We start from the raw sequence: 14,894 nt of genomic DNA on the forward strand, positions 1-14,894 counted from the left end.
TCGCCTGATCAAGCGCTGATCGAGCGATGAGCGTGGTATCATGTTGCAAGTGGCTGCATGGCTTAGCTTACTAAATGCAAATGCATAAGAGTAATATTCTTAGCATTACTCGAGCCTACGGCCACACCACACTGAATGCGCCCGATCTCGTCTGATCTCGGAAGCTAAGCAGTGTCGGGCCTAGTTAGTACCTGGATGGGAGACCGCCTGGGAATACCAGGTGCTGTAGGCTTTTTTGTGCTCCAAGTTCAGGAAGTGAGCCATTTCTCAATTGCCTTTCAAAACTGCAAGGTCTAGCCGACTAGATGCTTAAAAGTACAAAACTCACTAGGCCCAGAGCCTACGGCCACACCACACTGAATGCGCCCGATCTCGTCTGATCTCGGAAGCTAAGCAGTGTCGGGCCTAGTTAGTACCTGGATGGGAGACCGCCTGGGAATACCAGGTGCTGTAGGCTTTTTTGTGCTCCAAGTTCAGGAAGTGAGCCATTTCTCAATTGCCTTTCAAAACTGCAAGGTCTAGCCGACTAGATGCTTAAAAGTACAAAACTCACTAGGACCAGAGCCTACGGCCACACCACACTGAATGCGCCCGATCTCGTCTGATCTCGGAAGCTAAGCAGTGTCGGGCCTAGTTAGTACCTGGATGGGAGACCGCCTGGGAATACCAGGTGCTGTAGGCTTTTTTGTGCTCCAAGTTCAGGAAGTGAGCCATTTCTCAATTGCCTTTCAAAACTGCAAGGTCTACCCGACTAGATGCTTAAAAGTACAAAACTCACTAGGCCCTGAGCCTACGGCCACACCACACTGAATGCGCCCGATCTCGTCTGATCTCGGAAGCTAAGCAGTGTCGGGCCTAGTTAATACCTGGATGGGAGACCGCCTGGGAATACCAGGTGCTGTAGGCTATTTTGTGCTCCATGATTAGTAATTGCACAACTTCTCAATTACTTTTCAAATTTGGTATGTTTCCAAAATAATTTTATCCCGTTTTATAGCGGAAATGTTGGACAACATTATGAGGGCTGGAGCTACCTATTTACATATAATTAGCATACAGGTAGTGTGTTCATGGGTAATAAATCGACTTTCACATGTAATGCAGTACAGAGAATATTGAGTCCTTCAAGAGGCATGAAAGAAAGCCGTTATTGTGTTGATTGTTCTCTCCACCTCCCTGCAACAGAAACAGGATGGATGGATTAAAGTTATCCTACCAGACATAGGAGTCCTGAATGGGCCCACCAGTCTTATATATCTCGCCTGATCGAGCGCTGATCGAGCGATGAGCGTGGTATCATGTTGCAAGTGGCTGCATGGCTTAGCTTACTAAATGCAAATGCATAAGAGTAATATTCTTAGCATTTCTAAAGCCTACGGCCACACCACACTGAATGCGCCCGATCTCGTCTGATCTCGGAAGCTAAGCAGTGTCGGGCCTAGTTAGTACCTGGATGGGAGACCGCCTGGGAATACCAGGTGCTGTAGGCTTTTTTGTGCTCCAAGTTCAGGAAGTGAGCCATTTCTCAATTGCCTTTCAAAACTGCAAGGTCTAGCCGACTAGATGCTTAAAAGTACAAAACTCACTAGGCCCAGAGCCTACGGCCACACCACACTGAATGCGCCCGATCTCGTCTGATCTCGGAAGCTAAGCAGTGTCGGGCCTAGTTAGTACCTGGATGGGAGACCGCCTGGGAATACCAGGTGCTGTAGGCTATTTTGTGCTCCAAGTTCAGGAAGTGAGCCATTTCTCAATTGCCTTTCAAAACTGCAAGGTCTAGCCGACTAGATGCTTAAAAGTACAAAACTCACTAGGCCCAGAGCCTACGGCCACACTGAATGCGCCTGATCTCGGAAGCTAAGCAGTGTCGGGCCTAGTTAGTACCTGGATGGGAGACGGCCTGGGAATACCAGGTGCTGTAGGCTATTTTGTGCTCCATGATTAGTAATTGCGCAACTTCTCAATTACTTTTCAAATTTGGTATGTTTCCAAAATAATTTTATCCCGTTTTATAGCGGAAATGTTGGACAACATTATGAGGGCTGGAGCTACCTATTTACATATAATTAGCATACAGGTAGTGTGTTCATGGGTAATAAATCGACTTTCACATGTAATGCAGTACAGAGAATATTGAGTCCTTCAAGAGGCATGAAAGAAAGCCGTTATTGTGTTGATTGTTCTCTCCACCTCCCTGCAACAGAAACAGGATGGATGGATTAAAGTTATCCTACCAGACATAGGAGTCCTGAATGGGCCCACCAGTCTTATATATCTCGCCTGATCGAGCCTGATCGAGCGATGAGCGTGGTATCATGTTGCAAGTGGCTGCATGGCTTAGCTTACTAAATGCAAATGCATAAGATTAATATTCTTAGCATTTCTAGAGCCTACGGCCACACCACACTGAATGCGCCCGATCTCGTCTGATCTCGGAAGCTAAGCAGTGTCGGGCCTAGTTAGTACCTGGATGGGAGACTGCCTGGGAATACCAGGTGCTGTAGGCTTTTTTGTGCTCCAAGTTCAGGAAGTGAGCCATTTCTCAATTGCCTTTCAAAACTGCAAGGTCTAGCCGACTAGATGCTTAAAAGTACAAAACTCACTAGGCCCAGAGCCTACGGCCACACCACACTGAATGCGCCCGATCTCGTCTGATCTCGGAAGCTAAGCAGTGTCGGGCCTAGTTAGTACCTGGATGGGAGACCGCCTGGGAATACCAGGTGCTGTAGGCTATTTTGTGCTCCATGATTAGTAATTGCGCAACTTCTCAATTACTTTTCAAATTTGGTATGTTTCCAAAATAATTTTATCCCGTTTTATAGCGGAAATGTTGGACAACATTATGAGGGCTGGAGCTACCTATTTACATATAATTAGCATACAGGTAGTGTGTTCATGGGTAATAAATCGACTTTCACATGTAATGCAGTACAGAGAATATTGAGTCCTTCAAGAGGCATGAAAGAAAGCCGTTATTGTGTTGATTGTTCTCTCCACCTCCCTGCAACAGAAACAGGATGGATGGATTAAAGTTATCCTACCAGACATAGGAGTCCTGAATGGGCCCACCAGTCTTATATATCTCGCCTGATCAAGCGCTGATCGAGCGATGAGCGTGGTATCATGTTGCAAGTGGCTGCATGGCTTAGCTTACTAAATGCAAATGCATAAGAGTAATATTCTTAGCATTTCTAGAGCCTACGGCCACACCACACTGAATGCGCCCGATCTCGTCTGATCTCGGAAGCTAAGCAGTGTCGGGCCTAGTTAGTACCTGGATGGGAGACCGCCTGGGAATACCAGGTGCTGTAGGCTTTTTTGTGCTCCAAGTTCAGGAAGTGAGCCATTTCTCAATTGCCTTTCAAAACTGCAAGGTCTAGCCGACTAGATGCTTAAAAGTACAAAACTCACTAGGCCCAGAGCCTACGGCCACACCACACTGAATGCGCCCGATCTCGTCTGATCTCGGAAGCTAAGCAGTGTCGGGCCTAGTTAGTACCTGGATGGGAGACCGCCTGGGAATACCAGGTGCTGTAGGCTTTTTTGTGCTCCAAGTTCAGGAAGTGAGCCATTTCTCAATTGCCTTTCAAAACTGCAAGGTCTAGCCGACTAGATGCTTAAAAGTACAAAACTCACTAGGACCAGAGCCTACGGCCACACCACACTGAATGCGCCCGATCTCGTCTGATCTCAGAAGCTAAGCAGTGTCGGGCCTAGTTAGTACCTGGATGGGAGACTGCCTGGGAATACCAGGTGCTGTAGGCTTTTTTGTGCTCCAAGTTCAGGAAGTGAGCCATTTCTCAATTGCCTTTCAAAACTGCAAGGTCTAGCCGACTAGATGCTTAAAAGTACAAAACTCACTAGGCCCAGAGCCTACGGCCACACCACACTGAATGCGCCCGATCTCGTCTGATCTCGGAAGCTAAGCAGTGTCGGGCCTAGTTAGTACCTGGATGGGAGACCGCCTGGGAATACCAGGTGCTGTAGGCTATTTTGTGCTCCATGATTAGTAATTGTGCAACTTCTCAATTACTTTTCAAATTTGGTATGTTTCCAAAATAATTTTATCCCGTTTTATAGCGGAAATGTTGGACAACATTATGAGGGGTGGAGCTACCTATTTACATATAATTAGCATACAGGTAGTGTGTTCATGGGTAATAAATCGACTTTCACATGTAATGCAGTACAGAGAATATTGAGTCCTTCAAGAGGCATGAAAGAAAGCCGTTATTGTGTTGATTGTTCTCTCCACCTCCCTGCAACAGAAACAGGATGGATGGATTAAAGTTATCCTACCAGACATAGGAGTCCTGAATGGGCCCACCAGTCTTATATATCTCGCCTGATCAAGCGCTGATCGAGCGATGAGCGTGGTATCATGTTGCAAGTGGCTGCATGGCTTAGCTTACTAAATGCAAATGCATAAGAGTAATATTCTTAGCATTACTCGAGCCTACGGCCACACCACACTGAATGCGCCCGATCTCGTCTGATCTCGGAAGCTAAGCAGTGTCGGGCCTAGTTAGTACCTGGATGGGAGACCGCCTGGGAATACCAGGTGCTGTAGGCTTTTTTGTGCTCCAAGTTCAGGAAGTGAGCCATTTCTCAATTGCCTTTCAAAACTGCAAGGTCTAGCCGACTAGATGCTTAAAAGTACAAAACTCACTAGGCCCAGAGCCTACGGCCACACCACACTGAATGCGCCCGATCTCGTCTGATCTCGGAAGCTAAGCAGTGTCGGGCCTAGTTAGTACCTGGATGGGAGACCGCCTGGGAATACCAGGTGCTGTAGGCTTTTTTGTGCTCCAAGTTCAGGAAGTGAGCCATTTCTCAATTGCCTTTCAAAACTGCAAGGTCTAGCCGACTAGATGCTTAAAAGTACAAAACTCACTAGGACCAGAGCCTACGGCCACACCACACTGAATGCGCCCGATCTCGTCTGATCTCGGAAGCTAAGCAGTGTCGGGCCTAGTTAGTACCTGGATGGGAGACCGCCTGGGAATACCAGGTGCTGTAGGCTTTTTTGTGCTCCAAGTTCAGGAAGTGAGCCATTTCTCAATTGCCTTTCAAAACTGCAAGGTCTACCCGACTAGATGCTTAAAAGTACAAAACTCACTAGGCCCTGAGCCTACGGCCACACCACACTGAATGCGCCCGATCTCGTCTGATCTCGGAAGCTAAGCAGTGTCGGGCCTAGTTAGTACCTGGATGGGAGACCGCCTGGGAATACCAGGTGCTGTAGGCTATTTTGTGCTCCATGATTAGTAATTGCACAACTTCTCAATTACTTTTCAAATTTGGTATGTTTCCAAAATAATTTTATCCCGTTTTATAGCGGAAATGTTGGACAACATTATGAGGGCTGGAGCTACCTATTTACATATAATTAGCATACAGGTAGTGTGTTCATGGGTAATAAATCGACTTTCACATGTAATGCAGTACAGAGAATATTGAGTCCTTCAAGAGGCATGAAAGAAAGCCGTTATTGTGTTGATTGTTCTCTCCATCTCCCTGCAACAGAAACAGGATGGATGGATTAAAGTTATCCTACCAGACATAGGAGTCCTGAATGGGCCCACCAGTCTTATATATCGAGCCTGATCGAGCGCTGATCGAGCGATGAGCGTGGTATCATGTTGCAAGTGGCTGCATGGCTTAGCTTACTAAATGCAAATGCATAAGAGTAATATTCTTAGCATTGCTAGAGCCTACGGCCACACCAGACTGAATGCGCCCGATCTCGTCTGATCTCGGAAGCTAAGCAGTGTCGGGCCTAGTTAGTACCTGGATGGGAGACCGCCTGGGAATACCAGGTGCTGTAGGCTTTTTTGTGCTCCAAGTTCAGGAAGTGAGCCATTTCTCAATTGCCTTTCAAAACTGCAAGGTCTAGCCGACTAGATGCTTAAAAGTACAAAACTCACTAGGCCCAGAGCCTACGGCCACACCACACTGAATGCGCCCGATCTCGTCTGATCTCGGAAGCTAAGCAGTGTCGGGCCTAGTTAGTACCTGGATGGGAGACCGCCTGGGAATACCAGGTGCTGTAGGCTATTTTGTGCTCCAAGTTCAGGAAGTGAGCCATTTCTCAATTGCCTTTCAAAACTGCAAGGTCTAGCCGACTAGATGCTTAAAAGTACAAAACTCACTAGGCCCAGAGCCTACGGCCACACTGAATGCGCCTGATCTCGGAAGCTAAGCAGTGTCGGGCCTAGTTAGTACCTGGATGGGAGACGGCCTGGGAATACCAGGTGCTGTAGGCTATTTTGTGCTCCATGATTAGTAATTGCGCAACTTCTCAATTACTTTTCAAATTTGGTATGTTTCCAAAATAATTTTATCCCGTTTTATAGCGGAAATGTTGGACAACATTATGAGGGCTGGAGCTACCTATTTACATATAATTAGCATACAGGTAGTGTGTTCATGGGTAATAAATCGACTTTCACATGTAATGCAGTACAGAGAATATTGAGTCCTTCAAGAGGCATGAAAGAAAGCCGTTATTGTGTTGATTGTTCTCTCCACCTCCCTGCAACAGAAACAGGATGGATGGATTAAAGTTATCCTACCAGACATAGGAGTCCTGAATGGGCCCACCAGTCTTATATATCTCGCCTGATCGAGCCTGATCGAGCGATGAGCGTGGTATCATGTTGCAAGTGGCTGCATGGCTTAGCTTACTAAATGCAAATGCATAAGATTAATATTCTTAGCATTTCTAGAGCCTACGGCCACACCACACTGAATGCGCCCGATCTCGTCTGATCTCGGAAGCTAAGCAGTGTCGGGCCTAGTTAGTACCTGGATGGGAGACTGCCTGGGAATACCAGGTGCTGTAGGCTTTTTTGTGCTCCAAGTTCAGGAAGTGAGCCATTTCTCAATTGCCTTTCAAAACTGCAAGGTCTAGCCGACTAGATGCTTAAAAGTACAAAACTCACTAGGCCCAGAGCCTACGGCCACACCACACTGAATGCGCCCGATCTCGTCTGATCTCGGAAGCTAAGCAGTGTCGGGCCTAGTTAGTACCTGGATGGGAGACCGCCTGGGAATACCAGGTGCTGTAGGCTATTTTGTGCTCCATGATTAGTAATTGCGCAACTTCTCAATTACTTTTCAAATTTGGTATGTTTCCAAAATAATTTTATCCCGTTTTATAGCGGAAATGTTGGACAACATTATGAGGGCTGGAGCTACCTATTTACATATAATTAGCATACAGGTAGTGTGTTCATGGGTAATAAATCGACTTTCACATGTAATGCAGTACAGAGAATATTGAGTCCTTCAAGAGGCATGAAAGAAAGCCGTTATTGTGTTGATTGTTCTCTCCACCTCCCTGCAACAGAAACAGGATGGATGGATTAAAGTTATCCTACCAGACATAGGAGTCCTGAATGGGCCCACCAGTCTTATATATCTCGCCTGATCAAGCGCTGATCGAGCGATGAGCGTGGTATCATGTTGCAAGTGGCTGCATGGCTTAGCTTACTAAATGCAAATGCATAAGAGTAATATTCTTAGCATTTCTAGAGCCTACGGCCACACCACACTGAATGCGCCCGATCTCGTCTGATCTCGGAAGCTAAGCAGTGTCGGGCCTAGTTAGTACCTGGATGGGAGACCGCCTGGGAATACCAGGTGCTGTAGGCTTTTTTGTGCTCCAAGTTCAGGAAGTGAGCCATTTCTCAATTGCCTTTCAAAACTGCAAGGTCTAGCCGACTAGATGCTTAAAAGTACAAAACTCACTAGGCCCAGAGCCTACGGCCACACCACACTGAATGCGCCCGATCTCGTCTGATCTCGGAAGCTAAGCAGTGTCGGGCCTAGTTAGTACCTGGATGGGAGACCGCCTGGGAATACCAGGTGCTGTAGGCTTTTTTGTGCTCCAAGTTCAGGAAGTGAGCCATTTCTCAATTGCCTTTCAAAACTGCAAGGTCTAGCCGACTAGATGCTTAAAAGTACAAAACTCACTAGGACCAGAGCCTACGGCCACACCACACTGAATGCGCCCGATCTCGTCTGATCTCAGAAGCTAAGCAGTGTCGGGCCTAGTTAGTACCTGGATGGGAGACTGCCTGGGAATACCAGGTGCTGTAGGCTTTTTTGTGCTCCAAGTTCAGGAAGTGAGCCATTTCTCAATTGCCTTTCAAAACTGCAAGGTCTAGCCGACTAGATGTTTAAAAGTACAAAACTCACTAGGCCCAGAGCCTACGGCCACACCACACTGAATGCGTCTGATCTCGGAAGCTAAGCAGTGTCGGGCCTAGTTAGTACCTGGATGGGAGACCGCCTGGGAATACCAGGTGCTGTAGGCTATTTTGTGCTCCATGATTAGTAATTGCACAACTTCTCAATTACTTTTCAAATTTGGTATGTTTCCAAAATAATTTTATCCCGTTTTATAGCGGAAATGTTGGACAACATTATGAGGGCTGGAGCTACCTATTTACATATAATTAGCATACAGGTAGTGTGTTCATGGGTAATAAATCGACTTTCACATGTAATGCAGTACAGAGAATATTGAGTCCTTCAAGAGGCATGAAAGAAAGGCGTTATTGTGTTGATTGTTCTCTCCACCTCCCTGCAACAGAAACAGGATGGATGGATTAAAGTTATCCTACCAGACATAGGAGTCCTGAATGGGCCCACCAGTCTTATATATCTCGCCTGATCGAGCGCTGATCGACCGATGAGCGTGGTATCATGTTGCAAGTGGCTGCATGGCTTAGCTTACTAAATGCAAATGCATAAGAGTAATATTCTTAGCATTACTCGAGCCTACGGCCACACCACACTGAATGCGCCCGATCTCGTCTGATCTCGGAAGCTAAGCAGTGTCGGGCCTAGTTAGTACCTGGATGGGAGACCGCCTGGGAATACCAGGTGCTGTAGGCTTTTTTGTGCTCCAAGTTCAGGAAGTGAGCCATTTCTCAATTGCCTTTCAAAACTGCAAGGTCTAGCCGACTAGATGCTTAAAAGTACAAAACTCACTAGGCCCAGAGCCTACGGCCACACCACACTGAATGCGCCCGATCTCGTCTGATCTCGGAAGCTAAGCAGTGTCGGGCCTAGTTAGTACCTGGATGGGAGACCGCCTGGGAATACCAGGTGCTGTAGTCTTTTTTGTGCTCCAAGTTCAGGAAGTGAGCCATTTCTCAATTGCCTTTCAAAACTGCAAGGTCTAGCCGACTAGATGCTTAAAAGTACAAAACTCACTAGGACCAGAGCCTACGGCCACACCACACTGAATGCGCCCGATCTCGTCTGATCTCGGAAGCTAAGCAGTGTCGGGCCTAGTTAGTACCTGGATGGGAGACCGCCTGGGAATACCAGGTGCTGTAGGCTTTTTTGTGCTCCAAGTTCAGGAAGTGAGCCATTTCTCAATTGCCTTTCAAAACTGCAAGGTCTAGCCGACTAGATGCTTAAAAGTACAAAACTCACTAGGCCCTGAGCCTACGGCCACACCACACTGAATGCGCCCGATCTCGTCTGATCTCGGAAGCTAAGCAGTGTCAGGCCTAGTTAGTACCTGGATGGGATACCGCCTGGGAATACCAGGTGCTGTAGGCTATTTTGTGCTCCATGATTAGTAATTGCACAACTTCTCAATTACTTTTCAAATTTGGTATGTTTCCAAAATAATTTTATCCCGTTTTATAGCGGAAATGTTGGACAACATTATGAGGGCTGGAGCTACCTATTTACATATAATTAGCATACAGGTAGTGTGTTCATGGGTAATAAATCGACTTTCACATGTAATGCAGTACAGAGAATATTGAGTCCTTCAAGAGGCATGAAAGAAAGCCGTTATTGTGTTGATTGTTCTCTCCACCTCCCTGCAACAGAAACAGGATGGATGGATTAAAGTTATCCTACCAGACATAGGAGTCCTGAATGGGCCCACCAGTCTTATATATCTCGCCTGATCGAGCGCTGATCGAGCGATGAGCGTGGTATCATGTTGCAAGTGGCTGCATGGCTTAGCTTACTAAATGCAAATGCATAAGAGTAATATTCTTAGCATTACTAGAGCCTACGGCCACACCACACTGAATGCGCCCGATCTCGTCTGATCTCGGAAGCTAAGCAGTGTCGGGCCTAGTTAGTACCTGGATGGGAGACTGCCTGGGAATACCAGGTGCTGTAGGCTTTTTTGTGCTCCAAGTTCAGGAAGTGAGCCATTTCTCAATTGCCTTTCAAAACTGCAAGGTCTAGCCGACTAGATGCTTAAAAGTACAAAACTCACTAGGCCCAGAGCCTACGGCCACACCACACTGAATGCGCCCGATCTCGTCTGATCTCGGAAGCTAAGCAGTGTCGGGCCTAGTTAGTACCTGGATGGGAGACCGCCTGGGAATACCAGGTGCTGTAGGCTATTTTGTGCTCCATGATTAGTAATTGCGCAACTTCTCAATTACTTTTCAAATTTGGTATGTTTCCAAAATAATTTTATCCCGTTTTATAGCGGAAATGTTGGACAACATTATGAGGGCTGGAGCTACCTATTTACATATAATTAGCATACAGGTAGTGTGTTCATGGGTAATAAATCGACTTTCACATGTAATGCAGTACAGAGAATATTGAGTCCTTCAAGAGGCATGAAAGAAAGCCGTTATTGTGTTGATTGTTCTCTCCACCTCCCTGCAACAGAAACAGGATGGATGGATTAAAGTTATCCTACCAGACATAGGAGTCCTGAATGGGCCCACCAGTCTTATATATCTCGCCTGATCGAGCGCTGATCGAGCGATGAGCGTGGTATCATGTTGCAAGTGGCTGCATGGCTTAGCTTACTAAATGCAAATGCATAAGAGTAATATTCTTAGCATTACTCGAGCCTACGGCCACAACACACTGAATGCGCCCGATCTCGTCTGATCTCGGAAGCTAAGCAGTGTCGGGCCTAGTTAGTACCTGGATGGGAGACCGCCTGGGAATACCAGGTGCTGTAGGCTTTTTTGTGCTCCAAGTTCAGGAAGTGAGCCATTTTTCAATTGCCTTTCAAAACTGCAAGGTCTAGCCGACTAGATGCTTAAAAGTACAAAACTCACTAGGCCCAGAGCCTACGGCCACACCACACTGAATGCTCCCGATCTCGGAAGCTAAGCAGTGTCGGGCCTAGTTAGTACCTGGATGGGAGACCGCCTGGGAATACCAGGTGCTGTAGGCTATTTTGTGCTCCATGATTAGTAATTGCACAACTTCTCAATTACTTTTCAAATTTGGTATGTTTCCAAAATAATTTTATCCCGTTTTATAGCGGAAATGTTGGACAACATTATGAGGGCTGGAGCTACCTATTTACATATAATTAGCATACAGGTAGTGTGTTCATGGGTAATAAATCGACTTTCACATGTAATGCAGTACAGAGAATATTGAGTCCTTCAAGAGGCATGAAAGAAAGTCGTTATTGTGTTGATTGTTCTCTCCACCTCCCTGCAACAGAAACAGGATGGATGGATTAAAGTTATCCTACCAGACATAGGAGTCCTGAATGGGCCCACCAGTCTTATATATCTCGCCTGATCAAGCGCTGATCGAGCGATGAGCGTGGTATCATGTTGCAAGTGGCTGCATGGCTTAGCTTACTAAATGCAAATGCATAAGAGTAATATTCTTAGCATTTCTAGAGACTACGGCCACACCACACTGAATGCGCCCGATCTCGTCTGATCTCGGAAGCTAAGCAGTGTCGGGCCTAGTTAGTACCTGGATGGGAGACCGCCTGGGAATACCAGGTGCTGTAGGCTTTTTTGTGCTCCAAGTTCAGGAAGTGAGCCATTTCTCAATTGCCTTTCAAAACTGCAAGGTCTAGCCGACTAGATGCTTAAAAGTACAAAACTCACTAGGCCCAGAGCCTACGGCCACACCACACTGAATGCGCCCGATCTCGTCTGATCTCGGAAGCTAAGCAGTGTCGGGCCTAGTTAGTACCTGGATGGGAGACCGCCTGGGAATACCAGGTGCTGTAGGCTTTTTTGTGCTCCAAGTTCAGGAAGTGAGCCATTTCTCAATTGCCTTTCAAAACTGCAAGGTCTAGCCGACTAGATGCTTAAAAGTACAAAACTCACTAGGACCAGAGCCTACGGCCACACCACACTGAATGCGCCCGATCTCGTCTGATCTCGGAAGCTAAGCAGTGTCGGGCCTAGTTAGTACCTGGATGGGAGACCGCCTGGGAATACCAGGTGCTGTAGGCTTTTTTGTGCTCCAAGTTCAGGAAGTGAGCCATTTCTCAATTGCCTTTCAAAACTGCAAGGTCTAGCCGACTAGATGCTTAAAAGTACAAAACTCACTAGGCCCTGAGCCTACGGCCACACCACACTGAATGCGCCCGATCTCGTCTGATCTCGGAAGCTAAGCAGTTTCAGGCCTAGTTAGTACCTGGATGGGAGACCGCCTGGGAATACCAGGTGCTGTAGGCTATTTTGTGCTCCATGATTAGTAATTGCACAACTTCTCAATTACTTTTCAAATTTGGTATGTTTCCAAAATAATTTTATCCCGTTTTATAGCGGAAATGTTGGACAACATTATGAGGGCTGGAGCTACCTATTTACATATAATTAGCATACAGGTAGTGTGTTCATGGGTAATAAATCGACTTTCACATGTAATGCAGTACAGAGAATATTGAGTCCTTCAAGAGGCATGAAAGAAAGCCGTTATTGTGTTGATTGTTCTCTCCACCTCCCTGCAACAGAAACAGGATGGATGGATTAAAGTTATCCTACCAGACATAGGAGTCCTGAATGGGCCCACCAGTCTTATATATCTCGCCTGATCGAGCGCTGATCGAGCGATGAGCGTGGTATCATGTTGCAAGTGGCTGCATGGCTTAGCTTACTAAATGCAAATGCATAAGAGTAATATTCTTAGCATTACTAGAGCCTACGGCCACACCACACTGAATGCGCCCGATCTCGTCTGATCTCGGAAGCTAAGCAGTGTCGGGCCTAGTTAGTACCTGGATGGGAGACTGCCTGGGAATACCAGGTGCTGTAGGCTTTTTTGTGCTCCAAGTTCAGGAAGTGAGCCATTTCTCAATTGCCTTTCAAAACTGCAAGGTCTAGCCGACTAGATGCTTAAAAGTACAAAACTCACTAGGCCCAGAGCCTACGGCCACACCACACTGAATGCGCCCGATCTCGTCTGATCTCGGAAGCTAAGCAGTGTCGGGCCTAGTTAGTACCTGGATGGGAGACCGCCTGGGAATACCAGGTGCTGTAGGCTATTTTGTGCTCCATGATTAGTAATTGCGCAACTTCTCAATTACTTTTCAAATTTGGTATGTTTCCAAAATAATTTTATCCCGTTTTATAGCGGAAATGTTGGACAACATTATGAGGGCTGGAGCTACCTATTTACATATAATTAGCATACAGGTAGTGTGTTCATGGGTAATAAATCGACTTTCACATGTAATGCAGTACAGAGAATATTGAGTCCTTCAAGAGGCATGAAAGAAAGCCGTTATTGTGTTGATTGTTCTCTCCACCTCCCTGCAACAGAAACAGGATGGATGGATTAAAGTTATCCTACCAGACATAGGAGTCCTGAATGGGCCCACCAGTCTTATATATCTCGCCTGATCGAGCGCTGATCGAGCGATGAGCGTGGTATCATGTTGCAAGTGGCTGCATGGCTTAGCTTACTAAATGCAAATGCATAAGAGTAATATTCTTAGCATTACTCGAGCCTACGGCCACAACACACTGAATGCGTCTGATCTCGGAAGCTAAGCAGTGTCGGGCCTAGTTAGTACCTGGATGGGAGACCGCCTGGGAATACCAGGTGCTGTAGGCTTTTTTGTGCTCCAAGTTCAGGAAGTGAGCCATTTCTCAATTGCCTTTCAAAACTGCAAGGTCTAGCCGACTAGATGCTTAAAAGTACAAAACTCACTAGGCCCAGAGCCTACGGCCACACCACACTGAATGCTCCCGATCTCGGAAGCTAAGCAGTGTCGGGCCTAGTTAGTACCTGGATGGGAGACCGCCTGGGAATACCAGGTGCTGTAGGCTATTTTGTGCTCCATGATTAGTAATTGCACAACTTCTCAATTACTTTTCAAATTTGGTATGTTTCCAAAATAATTTTATCCCGTTTTATAGCGGAAATGTTGGACAACATTATGAGGGCTGGAGCTACCTATTTACATATAATTAGCATACAGGTAGTGTGTTCATGGGTAATAAATCGACTTTCACATGTAATGCAGTACAGAGAATATGGAGTCCTTCAAGAGGCATGAAAGAAAGCCGTTATTGTGTTGATTGTTCTCTCCACCTCCCTGCAACAGAAACAGGATGGATGGATTAAAGTTATCCTACCAGACATAGGAGTCCTGAATGGGCCCACCAGTCTTATATATCTCGCCTGATCGAGCGCTGATCGAGCGATGAGCGTGGTATCATGTTGCAAGTGGCTGCATGGCTTAGCTTACTAAATGCAAATGCATAAGAGTAATATTCTTAGCATTACTAGAGCCTACGGCCACACCAGACTGAATGCGCCCGATCTCGTCTGATCTCGGAAGCTAAGCAGTGTCGGGCCTAGTTAGTACCTGGATGGGAGACCGCCTGGGAATACCAGGTGCTGTAGGCTTTTTTGTGCTCCAAGTTCAGGAAGTGAGCCATTTCTCAATTGCCTTTCAAAACTGCAAGGTCTAGCCGACTAGATGCTTAAAAGTACAAAACTCACTAGGCCCAGAGCCTACGGCCACACCACACTGAATGCGCCCGATCTCGTCTGATCTCGGAAGCTAAGCAGTGTCAGGCCTAGTTAGTACCTGGATGGGAGACCGCCTGGGAATACCAGGTGCTGTAGGCTTTTTTGTGCTCCAAGTTCAGGAAGTGAGCCATTTCTCAATTGCCTTT

The 14,894-nt window shown here is 46.5% G+C and overlaps 38 non-coding genes and 4 pseudogenes across 38 annotated transcripts; all 42 read left to right on the top strand.

Annotated features, from left to right (window-relative positions):
• The first annotated feature begins 113 nt into the window (after positions 1 to 113).
• LOC138475767 (5S ribosomal RNA) lies at positions 114 to 232 on the top strand. The gene has a single exon (XR_011269881.1). It is a non-coding gene; the product is annotated as a 5S ribosomal RNA (ribosomal RNA).
• Positions 233 to 338: 106 nt separating this feature from the next.
• Positions 339 to 457, top strand: LOC138475768 (5S ribosomal RNA). Its single transcript, XR_011269882.1, has one exon. It is a non-coding gene; the product is annotated as a 5S ribosomal RNA (ribosomal RNA).
• A 106-nt stretch (positions 458 to 563) lies between these two features.
• Positions 564 to 682, top strand: LOC138475769 (5S ribosomal RNA). Its single transcript, XR_011269883.1, has one exon. It is a non-coding gene; the product is annotated as a 5S ribosomal RNA (ribosomal RNA).
• A 106-nt stretch (positions 683 to 788) lies between these two features.
• Positions 789 to 907, top strand: LOC138478807 (5S ribosomal RNA). The gene has a single exon (XR_011272639.1). It is a non-coding gene; the product is annotated as a 5S ribosomal RNA (ribosomal RNA).
• A 464-nt stretch (positions 908 to 1,371) lies between these two features.
• Positions 1,372 to 1,490, top strand: LOC138475770 (5S ribosomal RNA). Its single transcript, XR_011269884.1, has one exon. It is a non-coding gene; the product is annotated as a 5S ribosomal RNA (ribosomal RNA).
• A 106-nt stretch (positions 1,491 to 1,596) lies between these two features.
• LOC138475771 (5S ribosomal RNA) lies at positions 1,597 to 1,715 on the top strand. The gene has a single exon (XR_011269885.1). It is a non-coding gene; the product is annotated as a 5S ribosomal RNA (ribosomal RNA).
• A 673-nt stretch (positions 1,716 to 2,388) lies between these two features.
• On the top strand, positions 2,389 to 2,507 carry LOC138478367 (5S ribosomal RNA). The gene has a single exon (XR_011272241.1). It is a non-coding gene; the product is annotated as a 5S ribosomal RNA (ribosomal RNA).
• Positions 2,508 to 2,613: 106 nt separating this feature from the next.
• LOC138475773 (5S ribosomal RNA) lies at positions 2,614 to 2,732 on the top strand. Its single transcript, XR_011269886.1, has one exon. It is a non-coding gene; the product is annotated as a 5S ribosomal RNA (ribosomal RNA).
• A 464-nt stretch (positions 2,733 to 3,196) lies between these two features.
• LOC138475774 (5S ribosomal RNA) lies at positions 3,197 to 3,315 on the top strand. Its single transcript, XR_011269887.1, has one exon. It is a non-coding gene; the product is annotated as a 5S ribosomal RNA (ribosomal RNA).
• Positions 3,316 to 3,421: 106 nt separating this feature from the next.
• On the top strand, positions 3,422 to 3,540 carry LOC138475775 (5S ribosomal RNA). Its single transcript, XR_011269888.1, has one exon. It is a non-coding gene; the product is annotated as a 5S ribosomal RNA (ribosomal RNA).
• A 106-nt stretch (positions 3,541 to 3,646) lies between these two features.
• Positions 3,647 to 3,765, top strand: LOC138480022 (5S ribosomal RNA). Its single transcript, XR_011273743.1, has one exon. It is a non-coding gene; the product is annotated as a 5S ribosomal RNA (ribosomal RNA).
• Positions 3,766 to 3,871: 106 nt separating this feature from the next.
• Positions 3,872 to 3,990, top strand: LOC138475776 (5S ribosomal RNA). The gene has a single exon (XR_011269889.1). It is a non-coding gene; the product is annotated as a 5S ribosomal RNA (ribosomal RNA).
• Positions 3,991 to 4,454: 464 nt separating this feature from the next.
• On the top strand, positions 4,455 to 4,573 carry LOC138475777 (5S ribosomal RNA). Its single transcript, XR_011269890.1, has one exon. It is a non-coding gene; the product is annotated as a 5S ribosomal RNA (ribosomal RNA).
• A 106-nt stretch (positions 4,574 to 4,679) lies between these two features.
• On the top strand, positions 4,680 to 4,798 carry LOC138475779 (5S ribosomal RNA). The gene has a single exon (XR_011269892.1). It is a non-coding gene; the product is annotated as a 5S ribosomal RNA (ribosomal RNA).
• A 106-nt stretch (positions 4,799 to 4,904) lies between these two features.
• LOC138475780 (5S ribosomal RNA) lies at positions 4,905 to 5,023 on the top strand. Its single transcript, XR_011269893.1, has one exon. It is a non-coding gene; the product is annotated as a 5S ribosomal RNA (ribosomal RNA).
• Positions 5,024 to 5,129: 106 nt separating this feature from the next.
• LOC138475781 (5S ribosomal RNA) lies at positions 5,130 to 5,248 on the top strand. Its single transcript, XR_011269894.1, has one exon. It is a non-coding gene; the product is annotated as a 5S ribosomal RNA (ribosomal RNA).
• A 464-nt stretch (positions 5,249 to 5,712) lies between these two features.
• LOC138479165 (5S ribosomal RNA) lies at positions 5,713 to 5,831 on the top strand. Its single transcript, XR_011272965.1, has one exon. It is a non-coding gene; the product is annotated as a 5S ribosomal RNA (ribosomal RNA).
• Positions 5,832 to 5,937: 106 nt separating this feature from the next.
• LOC138475782 (5S ribosomal RNA) lies at positions 5,938 to 6,056 on the top strand. The gene has a single exon (XR_011269895.1). It is a non-coding gene; the product is annotated as a 5S ribosomal RNA (ribosomal RNA).
• A 673-nt stretch (positions 6,057 to 6,729) lies between these two features.
• On the top strand, positions 6,730 to 6,848 carry LOC138478368 (5S ribosomal RNA). Its single transcript, XR_011272242.1, has one exon. It is a non-coding gene; the product is annotated as a 5S ribosomal RNA (ribosomal RNA).
• Positions 6,849 to 6,954: 106 nt separating this feature from the next.
• Positions 6,955 to 7,073, top strand: LOC138475784 (5S ribosomal RNA). Its single transcript, XR_011269896.1, has one exon. It is a non-coding gene; the product is annotated as a 5S ribosomal RNA (ribosomal RNA).
• A 464-nt stretch (positions 7,074 to 7,537) lies between these two features.
• LOC138475785 (5S ribosomal RNA) lies at positions 7,538 to 7,656 on the top strand. The gene has a single exon (XR_011269897.1). It is a non-coding gene; the product is annotated as a 5S ribosomal RNA (ribosomal RNA).
• Positions 7,657 to 7,762: 106 nt separating this feature from the next.
• Positions 7,763 to 7,881, top strand: LOC138475786 (5S ribosomal RNA). Its single transcript, XR_011269898.1, has one exon. It is a non-coding gene; the product is annotated as a 5S ribosomal RNA (ribosomal RNA).
• Positions 7,882 to 7,987: 106 nt separating this feature from the next.
• On the top strand, positions 7,988 to 8,106 carry LOC138480023 (5S ribosomal RNA). Its single transcript, XR_011273744.1, has one exon. It is a non-coding gene; the product is annotated as a 5S ribosomal RNA (ribosomal RNA).
• A 106-nt stretch (positions 8,107 to 8,212) lies between these two features.
• Positions 8,213 to 8,321, top strand: LOC138474521 (5S ribosomal RNA; annotated as a pseudogene).
• Positions 8,322 to 8,785: 464 nt separating this feature from the next.
• LOC138475787 (5S ribosomal RNA) lies at positions 8,786 to 8,904 on the top strand. The gene has a single exon (XR_011269899.1). It is a non-coding gene; the product is annotated as a 5S ribosomal RNA (ribosomal RNA).
• Positions 8,905 to 9,010: 106 nt separating this feature from the next.
• On the top strand, positions 9,011 to 9,129 carry LOC138477954 (5S ribosomal RNA). The gene has a single exon (XR_011271866.1). It is a non-coding gene; the product is annotated as a 5S ribosomal RNA (ribosomal RNA).
• A 106-nt stretch (positions 9,130 to 9,235) lies between these two features.
• LOC138475788 (5S ribosomal RNA) lies at positions 9,236 to 9,354 on the top strand. Its single transcript, XR_011269900.1, has one exon. It is a non-coding gene; the product is annotated as a 5S ribosomal RNA (ribosomal RNA).
• A 106-nt stretch (positions 9,355 to 9,460) lies between these two features.
• On the top strand, positions 9,461 to 9,579 carry LOC138479870 (5S ribosomal RNA). The gene has a single exon (XR_011273605.1). It is a non-coding gene; the product is annotated as a 5S ribosomal RNA (ribosomal RNA).
• A 464-nt stretch (positions 9,580 to 10,043) lies between these two features.
• On the top strand, positions 10,044 to 10,162 carry LOC138478369 (5S ribosomal RNA). Its single transcript, XR_011272243.1, has one exon. It is a non-coding gene; the product is annotated as a 5S ribosomal RNA (ribosomal RNA).
• A 106-nt stretch (positions 10,163 to 10,268) lies between these two features.
• Positions 10,269 to 10,387, top strand: LOC138475789 (5S ribosomal RNA). Its single transcript, XR_011269901.1, has one exon. It is a non-coding gene; the product is annotated as a 5S ribosomal RNA (ribosomal RNA).
• Positions 10,388 to 10,851: 464 nt separating this feature from the next.
• LOC138479556 (5S ribosomal RNA) lies at positions 10,852 to 10,970 on the top strand. Its single transcript, XR_011273320.1, has one exon. It is a non-coding gene; the product is annotated as a 5S ribosomal RNA (ribosomal RNA).
• Positions 10,971 to 11,076: 106 nt separating this feature from the next.
• LOC138474014 (5S ribosomal RNA) lies at positions 11,077 to 11,185 on the top strand (annotated as a pseudogene).
• A 464-nt stretch (positions 11,186 to 11,649) lies between these two features.
• LOC138478228 (5S ribosomal RNA) lies at positions 11,650 to 11,768 on the top strand. The gene has a single exon (XR_011272115.1). It is a non-coding gene; the product is annotated as a 5S ribosomal RNA (ribosomal RNA).
• Positions 11,769 to 11,874: 106 nt separating this feature from the next.
• On the top strand, positions 11,875 to 11,993 carry LOC138475791 (5S ribosomal RNA). Its single transcript, XR_011269903.1, has one exon. It is a non-coding gene; the product is annotated as a 5S ribosomal RNA (ribosomal RNA).
• Positions 11,994 to 12,099: 106 nt separating this feature from the next.
• Positions 12,100 to 12,218, top strand: LOC138475792 (5S ribosomal RNA). The gene has a single exon (XR_011269904.1). It is a non-coding gene; the product is annotated as a 5S ribosomal RNA (ribosomal RNA).
• Positions 12,219 to 12,324: 106 nt separating this feature from the next.
• On the top strand, positions 12,325 to 12,443 carry LOC138480211 (5S ribosomal RNA). Its single transcript, XR_011273915.1, has one exon. It is a non-coding gene; the product is annotated as a 5S ribosomal RNA (ribosomal RNA).
• Positions 12,444 to 12,907: 464 nt separating this feature from the next.
• LOC138478370 (5S ribosomal RNA) lies at positions 12,908 to 13,026 on the top strand. The gene has a single exon (XR_011272244.1). It is a non-coding gene; the product is annotated as a 5S ribosomal RNA (ribosomal RNA).
• A 106-nt stretch (positions 13,027 to 13,132) lies between these two features.
• On the top strand, positions 13,133 to 13,251 carry LOC138475793 (5S ribosomal RNA). Its single transcript, XR_011269905.1, has one exon. It is a non-coding gene; the product is annotated as a 5S ribosomal RNA (ribosomal RNA).
• A 464-nt stretch (positions 13,252 to 13,715) lies between these two features.
• LOC138474755 (5S ribosomal RNA) lies at positions 13,716 to 13,824 on the top strand (annotated as a pseudogene).
• Positions 13,825 to 13,930: 106 nt separating this feature from the next.
• On the top strand, positions 13,931 to 14,039 carry LOC138474015 (5S ribosomal RNA; annotated as a pseudogene).
• Positions 14,040 to 14,503: 464 nt separating this feature from the next.
• LOC138479166 (5S ribosomal RNA) lies at positions 14,504 to 14,622 on the top strand. Its single transcript, XR_011272966.1, has one exon. It is a non-coding gene; the product is annotated as a 5S ribosomal RNA (ribosomal RNA).
• Positions 14,623 to 14,728: 106 nt separating this feature from the next.
• Positions 14,729 to 14,847, top strand: LOC138478895 (5S ribosomal RNA). Its single transcript, XR_011272719.1, has one exon. It is a non-coding gene; the product is annotated as a 5S ribosomal RNA (ribosomal RNA).
• Positions 14,848 to 14,894: the final 47 nt, after the last annotated feature.

Source organism: Ambystoma mexicanum, chromosome 8, assembly GCF_040938575.1.
Source record: "Ambystoma mexicanum isolate Mex_15411 chromosome 8, UKY_AmexF1_1, whole genome shotgun sequence".
Classification (NCBI taxonomy): domain Eukaryota; kingdom Metazoa; phylum Chordata; class Amphibia; order Caudata; family Ambystomatidae; genus Ambystoma; species Ambystoma mexicanum.